This window comes from Cryptomeria japonica, chromosome 1 (assembly GCF_030272615.1).
Source record: "Cryptomeria japonica chromosome 1, Sugi_1.0, whole genome shotgun sequence".
NCBI classification, from domain to species: domain Eukaryota; kingdom Viridiplantae; phylum Streptophyta; class Pinopsida; order Cupressales; family Cupressaceae; genus Cryptomeria; species Cryptomeria japonica.
Genome location: NC_081405.1, coordinates 567,917,095 through 567,934,276, shown reverse-complemented (window position 1 = coordinate 567,934,276; position 17,182 = coordinate 567,917,095).

Sequence of the window (17,182 nt, the reverse complement as noted above, 5' to 3'; positions counted from 1 at the left end):
GTAGTCAAGTGGGGTTGTGCAGTTGAATTGGTCAACTATGCCCACATTTTTCTCCAATTTTCTTATATATTAGGGGGACCCTCAATTGTATATTTTGATCTTGGATTATGCTAAACAAAACTCTGCCAAATTTTTGCCTCAACTAAGACTTTGAGCTTTGTTGTGAAAATTTGATCAAGCAAATAAAGAAAGCAAATTTATTTGATCCCAAACTTTGTTTTGTGTTTAAAAAGAATTGTTTATATGAGTTAATGTTCTTACGTTCATGACTTATATATGTTCTTGAATTTCTTGATATAGGAAGTATTGTTAAGCAGATTAAAGAGCTCTTGAATTATGAAAGTAGACTTTGTGCTCCTTGAATATTTGAGAAATTTTCTATTGTTAAGTAACTAGTAGTAGGCTTTGTATTGCTACTATTGCTTGTAGTTTTTAGGATTAAGGAATTATACTTGAGGACTTTGAGCTGCAAGTTGAAATCCTTTTCATTGTGATAATTAGTTTAGTTGGTGTAATATTTGAGAAAGACTTTGTGCTTCTTGTTTATAAAATCTTGATATAGTTTGTTGGATAAATTTGTTAATTTCCTTAAGTATCAAAGTGATAGGGAAATTGTAACAAGGTGAAGGGAGAATACATTAACTCTGAAAAAAGAGAGTTATATGCCAAACACTAACCCACATATTTAAATTTCTTATTAATTAGAGAAGAGATTTCAAAGGGAACCTCCCCTTGATGAGAGGAGATATTAATTTCTCAATATAGTTGTGAGTGAATCATATATTTTGTCAGTGGTATGCTAGTGACAAAAGATTCACCCAAAAATTGTACGAGCTGTCATCAGATGTGTGTAGGTCCTACTGCTGATCCAGGATCCTCTTAAGTTGCAGCTGAGCATGATACAACAGATGATACTATGATGACATCATATATGGATTTTCTTTGCTCTGATGATCATCTTGAGCAGGTATAGATATATATACATGTACATGTCAATCTAATACTTCGTTAAATATAGGTATAAATTAAGTGCGTGTCTTTTTTTTATACAATCTAATAGTTCATTAAATAAATTTGATTTATGTAGATAAGGACTACACCAAATGTTCGAGTCAATATTGCATCTACTCCTACATAGCTTGGCACACCTTTTGGGGTATAGTATCAATTTCTATCTAGGAATTGTACTAGCTTTTTAAGTTAATATGCTATCATCATATACTATATAAATTTTCATGTTGATACATTGAATGCTTCTTTCTCCAGGCTTCAGGTCATGAGGGACCCTCCACATCACATTGAGAAGCTACACATCTTGGCACACCTTTTGGGGTATAGTATCAATTTTTATCTAGACATTGTACTATCTTTTTAAGTTAATATGTTATCATCATATACTATATAAATTTTTATGTTGATACATTGAATGCTTCTTTCTCCATGCTTCAGGTCACGAGGGACCCTCTACATCACATCAAGAAGAGGACTGTGACACCATCTATTGTATGTATCTTAGAATTCATAAATTAAATATGTTGTTACAATATTGTAACTTAACTTGAAATTATTTAATACACATATATATGTTCAATAAATATGATTTCATTAAATGCATGTTTGCAGGTGGACACTACTATCAGGATAGGTTATCCTCATCATTTTTATCAGAGCCAATTTGAATGCACATTGAAATCCTTTGAGTTTTTAATATGTAATTAATACTTAATTTGATCTTATTTTGACTCTTAAATTGACATTTAATTGGAGACTTTGAATTTGACCTTGTACAGGACTTAGCTAGCACTACATTTGGAATTGATTTCAATGTACATACATGTCAAGGTGCACAAGATACTACTAGAGGAGATGAGAAACCTTATGTACATGATATTTTATTATATTATTATTTAATCAAATTATAAATGTTCATTTTTATTTAATAAAAAAATAAACACGTGTATGTGCTCATGTTCGTTATATCATGTTTCTTATCTTGTATGCAGGATGGCACAACTCCTGAGCATATTGTACATGTAGAACAAGTTACTGGAGTTGATGTGCACACGCATACCGTGGTAAGTTTGTGTAGACACTTAAAAATAACTATTTTAATTATTTTTAATTCCTAACATAATTAATTAATTAATTATGTTAATTCAAATTCTCCTCAATATTAATTAAATATAATTAATATTGTCACTATGGTATGTGACTGATTTATTTAATAAATCAATCCCTTGCTTTATTCTTCTAAAAATTAAATCCTCACAAATCTCCAGCTTAGCTAATTAATTTCAATTAATTAGTTAACCCCCATGATTCCTACAAATCATCTTCTTAATTCATCATTAACCTAATAAATTCTTCTAGAAACTCCCTAAACTCACTTAACCTTATTCTTCTAATTTTTAATTTCCTCCACTCATTCTCTCTCTTAGTCAAATCCTCCTACAAATCCTAATCCCACCTAACACTTCCTCTAATCCCCTTCCTAATGAGTTGCTAGTGACTAATCATCATGATTAGTCACAAAGTCAACCCCTTGTCCCTTCCATCCAACCACTAGCTTTGAATGCTCTTTTCCTAGGTGAATGTGAGATTTTCAAGATCTCACATTCCTCTAGGCATCCCCTCTCCCAAGGAATTTTTAATTCCTTCTTATTCCTCCAATCCCTATGTTTATCCCTTTTTGGAGAATTTTTAATTCCTCCTCTCCATTCTCCAAGGAATGTCACATCCCTCGCTCTTCTCAAGGCATATTGGGAAGTCTTCCCAATGCACCTTATTCTTCCCAAGGTACCTTGGGAGTCTTCCTAATGCACCTTGTGGAGTGTGGAGACAAAAAATGCCTTTAAGGCATATCTCTTGGTCTCCACACCCTCTCTTGGGCCTTGTGTGAGCTCACAAGCAATCCTAGCCTTTCATCTTGAATCCATCCTAGCCATCCATTCTTCCTCTCCTCTTCCTATAAATTGAGGACTCCATCTCTCCATTCATCATGTCCAAGTTTAATAATCTTATGCTGCCCATTTGAGTTCAAAAAAGTCATCAAAGCATCCAAATTATAGCCAAATCCATACTCATCCATCACTTAGTCACTTATCCATTCATCTCATCCTCCCATCAATCATATTGTGCACATTTGGAGAGCCATCCACATCAAGCAAGCAAGAGGAGCCCATCTGATCAAGTTGAAGAGAGAGGCACTATTCAACTTCACCAAAGGCTCAATCTGAGAGAGAGGTAAAGGTTTGTAAGGTATATGCATTTTATTCATGTCTTTATGTGGTTTTATGCATGTTTCATGTTTTAATATCTTTTAATGTTTTATTTGTGCACTAACCACTTGAATTCACCTTGCTAACCATTTTACCATCTTCAGTTTGTAACTTAATTTATTAATTCCAACTGTATTTGATAAATGATTATCTTTTAATAGTTAATCAAGTATTTTAATATTAAATTTTCCTTGTACAGCATGAGATGGGTGGATCTGTTCCACGTCCTGAGGAGAAGAGACCACGATATGTTATTGATGATAGCACTTAGATTTTACTGTTTATTTGGCTCTGATATGATGTACATGTACTATTTTATATGATATGCATTTTTTTATGGACTTTACACATTTTTTTACACGTGTACTTATTTTTTAACATTGTACATATTGTCTTGGATGTGCACCTACTTTATATATATGGATAGTTGCATAATAGGATTAGATCATATATATTTTTTGGACTACATATATATATGCACATTAGATATTATGTGAAGTTCATCATGTTACCATCCAGATATATATGGATTAGATATTATATGGATTATGTGGACTTGAAATTTTATTTATGGAACTTCTACTTAAATAACTTTATATGGATTATGTGGACTTAAAATTTTATTTATGTAATTTTATTTAAATAACTTGTGATTAGATAAAATAAAGGTGTACATTGTGAACTAACAATGATGATAAGACCAAAGTATCAAAACATATCTTATAATTTTAACATATTTTAAACTAAATTAAAAAGTATTAATCATCATATAGATACGCAAAATATATAATCAAATATATAATTACCATTACAATAATAATGATGATTTAAGAGAAAAGTATCAAAGCATAGGTTTAAATATATAATTACCATTTCAATAACAATGATGATAAGAGAAAAGTGTAAGGAACAAAGTAGGTGGTATGGTGGGGTCCAACAAGTAGAACCAGTGTGCTATGTATGAAATTAAATTTACCCCATATAATATATAATATATTGAATAAAACTTGATTAAAACATAATTATCTCATTCATAAATTTGACCAATAGTCTCTCATTTATGTATATTATACAAAGTGTTATCAAGCAGACCTATCTAAAATCTTTGACTTCATCTCTGAAGCGACCTGCAAAAAAAAAAATATCGTATCAAATACACAATCATAATTCAACATTCAAGTGCAAGAATATTACTTTACTCAAGTAAAGTTTAAAAATTTAACCTTGAACATATTTGTAAAAGCACAAATAATAGAATTCATTGATGTCATGTACATGTGGAAGACCTGAAATAAAATTAAAAACGGTCTATTTAAATTATAATAATAAGGATATATCTCTCAAAATACAACATAAAGTATGCACAAACAGTAGTAGTCATTGAGGCCAAGTCTACTCTGAGAGACCTGGAAAAAAAATATATACATATGATTATTTTTTATAATGAGGATGCATTCAATTTATAATAGAACATAAAGCATACATCACGACTCTTCAAAGGGAGTTTCCTTAAGGGTACAAAACTAAATAACTTACTTGTAATATTCAAAATGAAACATAAAGTATAAATAAATAACTTGGTCTTCATTGATGCCTTCTACTTGTGGTAGACCTAAAACAAAATTACTAGATTAGATTTTATAATTAGGATGCATGATTTAAAATGTTATATAAAATATACATCAAGACTTTTAAAAGGGAGGTGGATTAAGGGTTCAAATTATAACTTACTTGTATATATTCATTTTGTTATACCATTTGCATCCTCTCTCTTTTGCAAAGCATGTATAATTGTCTCGTTCTCTTCCATAGAGAGAGTCCATAATTGTTTATCAGCAGGTCTGTCACGATATCTATCCAATTTTATATTAGTTGCCACTACCAAATGCGAGTAATGTATAATCTTCTTCTCTAATTCATAATCTTTAAATGCAGGCAATCTATTCTTTCTTGTTAGATATTTGTGTAGCCAGGTGTCAACAACAACCACAGATCCTATTGGATAGTCATAACCATCATCATCTACTCGAGGAGTGGTTAGCTTGTGTTTTGGCTCTACACATCGAGCCAACCAATACTCTATCCCCTCTTCATTGTCCTCTGGTGCAACAATAACATAGACATGTCCTATGCACACAACAATTTTATTTTAATATTTAATAAGATATAAAAACAAAAATATGTACTGTAAGATTTCATTTATGTACTATTTTATAAATCAAAACAAATTTCAAAAATAATTTTACCTTGTTGTATAAGATCTCAAATGCGATCATAGTCATTTGATGCAAACATCTGATCCATATCTTTATCAGTTCTTTCATGCATATCATTTGCATCTATGGGTGTCAATGATCTTTGTTGCCATTCTTCAACCCATTCTTTATTCTCACAAAATTCCCAATCTCCGAAAACACAAAACTGATAAAAGCAAGCAAGCTCCCTTGTGAATATAGTCCATGTTTTTGAATTAGAACTCTTAAACGAATGCCATTTAGCTGATCCAATGATGCTATTACAATCATGTCAACTAGGAATACTATTTTCCTCTACCAACCAGAAGAAACATCGAATTGCAGAGTTCTCAGTTGATTCTTTTGACAACTTTGAATTGCACCAATCTACAACTGCACAAGCATCTCTGAATTTCACAATATCCTCAAATTTCAATGGTTCTCTAGCAAGAGATCTTTTTACACAGGCACCAAATCCATCGTCTTTTGTCCTTCTTCAAAAAAACTCCATAAATGTTGGACATTGGTTTTCTTGTGAACTTTGCATAGCCAATAAAACATTCTTGCATTTTTGAATTGTCCAGTGCAGTTACTAGACCATATCATATGTTGTTTCATGTCAATTTCTCTTTCCTTAAGATTATCATGAAATACCTCGAAGCAGTGCTGAACAAACTCTAACGAGTGTAATCGATTATCACTAACATAGAAATGATACTCCCTCAAAAAAATTCTTTTAGCTTTTGTACTATGATGGTCATGTCTATATATAATGTGCACAAATATGGCCACTTGCACTGAGTTGTAGTATTGTGATTGAGTTTCCTCTTGTGGTTTTAGAGTATAATTTTTTGCAAAATCCACAACTGATACTATTGTTCCAACTAGAAATGTTTTCTTGCATATGCGAAACTGTCCATCAAGAAATCGGGCATGTTGGGAATGTTTCACATATTTTGGAACAATATTTCTTTTAAACTCATTGATAAATACATTCACACTATTTTGTTATGTAATCAATTCTAAACGTTTCCCCATATTTCCATCCTTTAAAGGGTATTCTATATTTTTAAATCTCCTAACATCAACCATTTTTTGTCCAAACTCAGATGAAACATGTTCATGCAAACATTCACCTATCAAAGAATAGTTCCCACATAAATTGCAAAGGCCATAAATGCATGAACTAGAAAGAAATAATTTCTCATTCGATGGTTTACAAGATAAACTTGCAATAAAATCTTTTATAGTTTCAGGTGGAACATAAACACCACAATCCTGCACAAGATCATTACTAATGCTCTGCAAAAAGGATGTTAGGAAACACAAACACAAGACTCAAGAATCAAAAATTAGTGTTAGTATCATAAACAAAATACAATCCTAAGAAAGCATATCAAGAGAGATCAAACATTTAATGGAAAGCATGCAAAAACAAAAGAAAGACACAAGACCCTTCCAAATGTTTGCCAACATGTTCATAGTTGTTCCTCCCTTGTTCCTCTCCTCTCCAAGTTCCACATGAGTGTAGCCCTCATCTATTTGCACTACTATGGAAGTCTTATGGAGATTCAATATTTATGAAATGATCAAAATATTATGAAAATGCAAGCTAAATATGAGAAAGCACCTAATTAAGCTATATTGATTTTAACCAAAATAACAATGTAGATTATGATTTATTCCTAAAATGCTCTCTTAAATTTCAATATAGATTAGATGCATACAAGATTTATGGACCTGGATTATGAAGGAATGGGTTCTATTTATAGGAAAAATAGAGAAATGGATGGTTGAGATTGAGTAATCTCAACAAGGGTCAAGATTGAAAGATTTATGATCCATGTCAAGACTTTTAGCCCAATCCCAGGATGACAAATGTCAACATGAGATGGCTTGAGAGGAGAGGGAAGAAGCATTAAATGCTTGAGATGACATGAAGGTTAGCTTGGGAGGTAAGGTTAAGCTTGAGTTGAATGAATAAAGCCTTTATCCAATGAATGATGCCTTTATCCAATGAATAATGCCTTTATCCAATGGACAAACTCTTGTGCAAGAGTTAGTGGGGATAATAATGGTCAAAGCAATTAATGCTTGAGGATACACATGAGTTAAATGGAGGTTGAGTTAGAGGTAAAGCCTCTAACCATGTAGGCAAGTGGAATTAACCATTAATGGTTATCTAAGAGCCATAAATGGTCATGTAAGAACCATTAATGGTTTGGAAGACTTTAGGGGTTAACTTGTTGGAGACATAAAGCATTTAATGTTTTTCAAAGTAAAATAAAATTCATTATTTCAACTAAATAGGTGCAACTTGCATTTGTAGGAGAATGCAAGTGGGGGGGTAGTTTAGGGATTTAAATAAATGTTTTATTATTTATTTAAAAGAGGAAAGGGGGTTGAATTAAATAAATATGTTTTATTAATTTAATTGATTTAGAATGTGGCTTACTGAATTAATTTAAATTAATTGAATAATTTATTTAATTAATAGGAGGAGAGGTTGAGGATGAATTAATTAAATATTAATTTAATTAACTGTTTATTGATGGTTAAATAATCAAATAAATAGTAAATATTCATTTAATTAAGTGGACAGATTTATGTGACTACAATTACCATGCAACATACAACGTATATATCAAAAAACATCATAATAGTAATGAAACTGAACATGAGTTTTACAACAATAAGATATTCTTTGTTTATTGATTTTAACATACCAGGGTTTGCATTTTTCAAATGATCTTTGACTAATTCATAAATTCACTAACACAATTGGGCATGTGCACAAAGATGGTGGTCAAAAAAATAGACACCACCCAAAAAAAATATGGAAAAACAACAGCGCATGAAATTCTTGCGTACACGCTTAGGTTTGTTCTTCTCGAGCCTAGAAAAGGTAGCGCGTACATGCTGCTTTTAGGAAAATGAGCGCATACGCACTACACCTAGGAAAATGAGCGCGTATGCACTAATAATCCAAATAAAACCGCGTACGCGGTGCCTGGTAAAAAAAGTTTTTAAAAAAAACTGGGTCTCATTTACCCGTGAATAGCGTGTTTTTAACTTTGTTTTTTCCCCATTTCCTCTCCTAAATCGCGAACGGGGTGCTATATTTGTCCTCCAAGCTATGGATCAAGGTTAGTTTTTGTTTATTTTTGTCTTTCTTTCCGGTTTATTCAATTTGTTTTACATTTTGAATTTAATTTCATTAATTTTGATTAGGTTTTTTTATTTTTTGTTTCAAAAACCAGATTCTTCTAATCCAGAACAAGAACAACCAAATGCACCTCCTGAAAACCCACAAGAATAGCCAAATGCACCTCCTGAAAACACACAAGAACAACCCCCAATTTTTCCTTTTGACCACACACCCAAAACACAGGAAGAATTAATTAATCAGTTAGGAAAAAATACGTCTAAAATCAATAGACTGATTGTTAAATTGAAAACTTCTAAACTTGACCATCATCAATCCCTCGCCACTAGCCTAGAAACATTAGCTAGTGGTGCCATAGCTGTTTCCACATAAATTACCAAATGGGGAAGCTTTAGGGATAGGTGTCGTCAATTCTATGCCAATGGGCTATCATACAATGGAGTAAAAAACAAAAATATTACTAAACAACAAATATGTGCCCTTTTTGTTGATCCCAAAACTGGTCAGTCATTACCTCTTAATGCAAAGAGGTTTCCCATACATTGGTGTACCAATGTGCAGATGAAGAATATTTTTTGGCAGAGGTGGTGGATGGTCTTTGATGATCCACCTTGTAATAATTATAAAGTGCCATTATAATTTTCGAGAAAAATATATTGTGAGTTTGTTCTCAATGTGCGGCCAAACTATTTTGACATGAGAGAGTGTCATGGTAGAGGTGGTGGCTCTGCCCAAGATAGACCTGGAGCCTGTAGGCAATTACTCGCAGAGAGTCGCTGCCCCCTAGCACCCAAACCCAAGGTGCATCAGGCTGCCCCATTAGAGCTGAAAGAGTCGATGGAGCTACAAACTCTTCAAGCAGCTACATCATTGACTGGTGCCATCATCCAGCATGGGACGTCATTAACACACCCTATTGTATTGGATGATGAGCCATTAGAGGACGACAGAGAGCCCATCCAACATATGTGTGTCAGTTGCTCGGGGATAGATGATGCAACCGATGCAGATGGATCCTCATATCATCTATGCATGATTTGCAGTTGTAGATGTCAGGCTCACACGGTTGAGGATGTCGCATTGACAGATGAGTTGATGGACATGGTGTTTGCCCATGAGCCATAGACACAGGTGTGTTGATTTGAATTCATAGAATTTAATATATCAGTCACTTTAAATTTGTAATTACATAAATGAATTTTTATTTATACATCAATTTAAATTGAGACAAATTATATGCATTTCAGGATGTAGCAGCCGTATCCCATACACCTCCCCCAGTTACTATAGCTACAACTTCAATGCCTGAGGTATAAATTTTGTAACATGTTAAAATAGAATAGTACACTTTGAATTCAAAAAAATACAAGATATACTAACTATCTTTAATGCTTGGTCCAATTTCTGATTTGTAGGTGTTGACAGGGGACAAAATATCCCAGATTGATGACAGCACGCTCTCAGCTATCGATTTTGGCCTACAAGGCTATACGGTATCATATTTTGTACAACTCTTTTTATGTATTGTTTTGATGGAATATGCAAGTCATTTCATTTTAGATTTTTAAAATTATGTTTGATTTATTATCTGTACTAATATCTCATGTTAATTTTGTTTTTTTAGGGTACCCCCTCCGTGTCTAGGGCTCGTCCTAAGAAAAAGAATTCCTAGAAGATGCCAAAACATGGGAAGAAGGTAATTGAACGTATTTTTAGTTGTACAATTGTTTGAAAATGTTGAAATCAAGTATTAGTTGGGATTTGGAGATTGATTAGTATTTTTTGTCTATTTTACATGTATAGTGGCTATTGAGCTTTGTGGATTTGTTGAATGCACCTGATTCGCCTACGGATCAAGAGAGGGTGGAGGTATGTATCTCTACTTTATTTTCTTGATTTCATGAATATATCCACACGTACATGTGAACTTGTGATATATTATAATCTTATAATTTTTCATACAAGAAATATCCATACCTATTTCATCAATGGCAAACCCTCCTCCTTGCTATGGAGAAGCATCTCAGGATCTGGCATACTTTTGTTTGATATGTAAAATTAATTGTTTTTAACCTTCAATACTTATCATTATATTAATTGTATTTAATCTTTGAACATTTTTTGTACAGGTAATAGCGACAGTTTCTACATCGATGGTGAGCCATCCTCAGTCCATTGGAGAAGCATCTCAGGCATAGGTATGTCATTGTTCTCTATATTATACCTTTTAAGTGTTTTTGATATATTTATGTTAGTACATTGTATTAATTGTACATTTAATCTACAATAGACCCCTTCGTGGTACGGCCATAACGTGGATCCATTTAAGTATGTCTTCAAGAAAACTCCTAAGAGTGACAAGGAGAGGAGAGCGAAGACATTAGATCCTAGATCAGCCGATGAGGTAATCTACATTTCAATTGCAAAGGAATTAAAGTTAAATGCATAGTTATGTTGTTAATTGTGAACAATTTTCTACAAAAGAATTCTAACTTGGCTTTTGAATTGTGGTTTTGCAGCCATCTATAGAGTCGCGTACTGCATCGAAGAGGCTTGATTTTGATGATCCACCGCAAGTTTAGGATCATATAGTGTTATTTTTGGTCATAGAATGACTAATACATGTAGATATATTCTACATTTGTATTGTATGTCGATTTGGACATGGCATATGACACATTTTGTAATACTTGTATTGACTTGGCAGACATGCCTTTTTTTATATATATAAATATCGATATTCGATCCAATAAATGTGCAATGAGTTCATTATTTTGTATTCATTGTATTTTGTGGTTGTCCTTTTATAAATTTAAATTAATATTTGCATATGTAATCAACAATATGAATGTAAACAACAAAAATATATGATATAAAACATTGCAATCGTGGAATATGATTTGATAAAATTTCTAAAATGTTGAATTAACCCTACAAAACTCCTTGTATTCAGTTCATTATTGTGTATTCGTTGTATTTGGTGGCTGACCTTTTATAAATTTAAATGAATATTTGCATATGTAATCAACAATATGAATATAAACAACAAAAATCGACAATATGAAAACAACAATGTGTTTGGCGCGAGAGCACCCTCATGCTCGCAATGGTCAAATTTTGTTCATCCTGTGCACAAATCGAAATCGCAAGCATGTTCGGGTGGGCAGGTTTATGCTAGGCATGCCCCTGTCATGCATCCCAAAGCGTCGAAGCGTCGAGAGTCATACTGTACTGATGCGATCTCTCAATTGCCCTAACTCCAAAAAATTATCAAAATTTGACGGACTGTTTCTTCAAATCCAAGACACATATGGTCAATTTGTTTGATCATGTGGGGTCTCGTGAGGCTCCTCTAAAATGGCATATCTTGGTTTTAGACAACTCGGAGCCATTTTCAATTATTAGCATTTTTTCACCTGCTCCAAAAATCGTTAGTTGCATGCAATGCAAAGTTGCAAGATTGGCTAGAATTGATTTGGTTCATCGTGTGCCCAAAACGATGTCACAAGCGCATCCAGGTGGGCAGGTTTATGCTAGGCATGCCCTTTTCATGCATCCCAAAGTGTCAAAACGTCGAGAGTCATACCGTATCGGTGCGATCTCTCAATTGCCCTGATTCCAAAACATTGTCAAAATTTGACAGACTATTTCTTCAAATCCAAGACACATATGGTCGATCTGTTTGATCCCGTGGGGTCACGTGAGGCTCCTCTACAATGGCCTATCTCATTTTTTGACGACTCGGAGCCATTTTCAATTATTAGCATTTTTTTGCCTGCTCCAAAAATTATCAATTGCATGCAATGCAAAGTTGCAAGATTGGCTAGAATTGATTCGGTTCATCGCGGGCACAAACCCACATCGCAAGTGTGTTTGAGTGGGTAGCTTTACGCTAGGCATGCACCTATTGTGCATCCCAAAGCATCAGAACGTTGAGAGTCATACCGTACCGGTGCGATCTCTCAATTGCCCTGAGTCCAAAAAATTGTCAAAATTTGATGGATTGTTTCTTCAAATCCAGGACACATATGGTCAATCTATTTGATCCCATGGGATTGCATGAGGCTCCTCTACAATGGCCTATCTCAGTTTTTGACAACTCGGAGCCATTTTCAATTATTAGCATTTTTTCGCTTGCTCCAAAAACTGTCAGTTGCATGCAATGCAAAGTTGCAAGATTGGCTAGAATTGATTCGGTTCGTCGGGTGCACAAATCGGCATCATGAGCATGTTCGGGTGGGTAGGTTTACGCTAGGCATGCCCCTGTCATGCATCCCAAAGCATCGAAATGTCGAGAATCATATTGTACCGGTGCGATCTCTTAATTGCCCTGAGTCCAAAAAATTATCAAACTTTGACGGACTATTTCTTCAAATCCAAGACACATATGGTCGATCTGTTTGATCATGTGGGGTTGCGTGAGGCTCCTCTACAATGGCCTATCTTGGTTTTCGACAACTCGGAGCCATTTTTAATTATTAGCATTTTTTCGCCTGCTCCAAAAACTGTCAGTTGCATGCAATGCAAAGTTGCAAGATTGGCTATAATTGATTTGGTGCATCGTGTGCACAAACCAACATCGCAAGCGCATCTGGGTGGGTAGGTTTACACTAGGAATTCCCCTTTTGTGCATCCCAAAGTACCGGAACATTGAGAGTCATACCGTACTGGTGCAATCTCTCAATTGCCCTGAGTCCAAAAAATTGTCAAAATTTGACAGACTATTTCTTCAAATCCAGGACACATATTGTCAAACCGTTTGATCCTATGGGGTCACGTGAGGCTCCTCTACAATGGCCTATCTCGGTTTTCGACGAATCGGAGCCATTTTCAATTATTAGCATTTTTCCCCTGCTCCAAAAATTGTTAGTTGCATGCAATGAAAAGTTGTAAGATTGGCTAGAATTGCTTTGGTTCGTCGTGTGCACAAAATGACATCGCGAACACATCTGAGTGGGTAGGTTTACGCTAGGCATGCCCTTGTTATGCATCCCAAAGCACTAGAACGTCGAGAGTCATACCGTACCGATGCAATCTCTCAATTGCCTTGAGTCCAAAAATTTGACGGACTGTTTCTTCAAATCCATGACACATATGGTCAATCTGTTTGATCCTGTGGGGTCACATGATGCCTCTACAATGGCCTATCTTGGTTTTCAATGACTCGAAGCCATTTTCAATTATTAGCATTTTTTTGCTTGCTCCAAAAACCGTTAGTTGCATGCAATGAAATGTTACAAGATTGGCTAGAATTGATTTGGTTCATCGTGTGCACAAACTGACATCGCGAGCTCATCCAGGTGGGCAGGTTTACACTAGGCATGCCCCTATCATGCATCCCAAAGCACTAGAACATCAAGAGTCATACCGTACCGGTGCAATCTCTCAAGTGCCCTGAGTCCAAAAAATTGTCAAAACTTGACGGACTGTTTCTTCCAATCCAAGACACATATGGTCGATCCTTTTGAACCTATGGGGTCATGTGAGGCTCCTCTACAATGTCCTCTCTCAGTTTTTGATGACTTGGAGCTATTTTTTATTGGTAGCATTTTTTCGCCTGCTGCAAAAGTCGTCAATTGCATGCAATGCAAAGTTGCAGAATTGGCTAGAATTGATTCAGTTCGTCATGTGCACAAACTAACGTCATGAGCGCGTCTGAGTGGGTAGTTTTATGATAGGCATTCCCCTATCGTGCATCCCAAAGCACCAGAACATCGAGTGTCATACCCTATCGACGCAATGTAGAAGTTGCTTGACAATGTTTTTGACAATTTTTGCTCAAATTATATCTAGTCTCAATAAATGACCCCTATGACCCGATAATGACTCAAATAATTCTCCATGATTATACAAGAATCAAGAATGCTCATGATTGACCAGGGACACATCACATATACTCAAAACATAGTCACAAAACATTATCACATTATTCAAAATTTTGCCTCTAAATATGGTCAAATCAGCTCTTTGCTATTTGATTATACAAAAAAATGTCTTACAAATCATCTCATGGGCTTTTATACAAAATTTGGCATTACAATATGTGCAATTTAACTCATTTCCATTTTAATATACAAATCATCTCATGGGATTTTATACAAAATTTGGCATTACAATATGTGCGATTCAGCTCATCGCCATTTTAATATACAAAATTTGGCATGTACATATGTACAAATCAGCTCATTGCCATTTAAATATACAAAATTATGCCCCTAAACTTGTAAAAATCAGCTCATGGGCATTTACATATACAAAAAATGAATATAGAACAATTCGTCGACGATTTATACAAAATTCTCAAAATCATTCTACTCTGAAGCGTAGAATCAATCAAGTGAGCCTTCAGGATTGGCTCTAACCCGTATTGTGTCAAGTATTGCCTCATGGTCAGATTCATGAACTTTCCATAAAATCTTGTTATGAGTTCTACCACGATACTTCATCAAATGAATATTTGTTGCAACAACAAGGTTAGAGAAATGAAGAATATGTTTGTCTGTTTCAAAGTTTTCGAACAACCAAACATTAGAATTCTTGATAGGGTATCTCCAAAGCCATGTTCCTGTCATGACAACAGACCCTATTGGGTACTCAGTACCCTCTTCGTCAATGATTGTGGTTATCAATTTTCTTTTAGGCTCAACACAATGACACAAATAGTAATATGTTCCTTCTTCATTGTTCTCTTCTGCAACAACTGCATACACATGACCTGCATTTTATAAAGTGTTAATTAATACCAAAAATAAAGTATGATGTACACATCTTGGTAAATGTTGCAAACCACCACATATAGCACAAGAACCTTCCAAACAAGGCATCTTATAATAAATGCAACCATCATGTCTATTACATAGCACACTTGAAATAAATTCTCTTACCGACTTAGGAGGTGCTTGTATATTACAATCCTGCAAAACATTGTTAGTGTGCAAAGTAGAACAAATATGACAAAAAATATCATAATGCATAGAAAATTCAATATACATCCTACAACAACACGTGGTCCGTACATGATTAATCTTAATATAAAAAGGTTTTTCCATTTCAAAAAATCTTTGAGAAATTCTTATTTGAGGAAACTTTTGAAGGAATCTTTCATAAAATTTAGTTTGAGTCATATCCAAATAGTGTTTGGTATGTGGATCATGATTTGTAGACCCAATTCGCCTTCTAACAACATCTCTTTGGTTGAGCGATACTCTTGTGTTGTCATGCCAAAAAAATTCAATTAATTTTTTTAGTTCATCAACAACAACCTTTTCTTTGCGTGGTAGTCTACCCGAGAATGTCCAAAGAGAATTATTGTTAGGTTCCTCTATTTATTCCTGCCTCTTTAATGCTTTACTTAATGTTGTTCTACTAACGTTTAATGACTTACTTGTTTTGCTTACCAAACAATCTTTTTTAATTTTCTTGCTCATTATGGTAATGACACGTCGAGTAGCATCAGAATCTTTACTACGTGATTTTGAACCAATAGATTGATATGCATCAAATAGTTTCTGACAATAGTTCTTTCATTGTTACTTTCAGATGATCTTAGGCCTAGAATTTTCATTGTCTCTCTAAAATTCAAACTTTTAATCATTTGAACAATTAAGTGACATCTTGTGGTTTGATTTAAGTTTTTAAAATAGTTTTGCCATATTCTTTTAACCATTCTCCTACAAGTTTGTTCATTCATTTTATTGGGCATTGACTTCAATATATTCTCATCAATGTCAATTAGATATGTTGGTTTCCTACGAATGATTCTAGGAGGTGTTAACATCGGTGCATTATGTACATTCAATTCATCAAGTAGAGAAGGTGTAATATGTTCATCATTTAATTGATTATTCAATGTGGTATCTTCTTCAATTGCATTAGGTGCATTATATTTGTTTGGTAAATGGAATTGAGATGTTGAGGATGACATACCTTCTTCTCCCATTGTTCTTATGTCATGCAATTTCTTCATACGATGTCTTTGTCTTTCCTTCTGAGCCTCTCGTTGTTCCATCGTTCCTTGCTTGTTCTTTCCCATGGTTGATATCAGTTGTCCTAAATAGAACCATATTACATATATATGTAAAGAAAAGTTCATAAACAAACAAATAACCATAAATATTCATCTTATCACTATTTTTTGGAATCAAACTATTAAACAATCACAATTCAATCATTTGAAATCATGCAAAAACAAAAACTTCACTTACATTTATGTATACAACAGTGATAGAAGTGCAGACACAGTTCCAGTGGGGCCTTCAACGACCTCAAAAAATTCTTTTGAGGCTGTTGAGGCTCTTGGGCAACTAAAACTATGTCTATAAACCATGTACGCGCTACATTAATAACCGTGTATGTGCTATTAGACCATAAAATGTTGACAAGCCCAATGGTATTCTTTTTTCCCATTCTGGACTGATAAGTAGCACGTACACGCTACTAAGCCTAAAAAATGTTATCGCAGGGTAACGAATAATGGGAATAGTACCCTGTATGCACTTATGGGT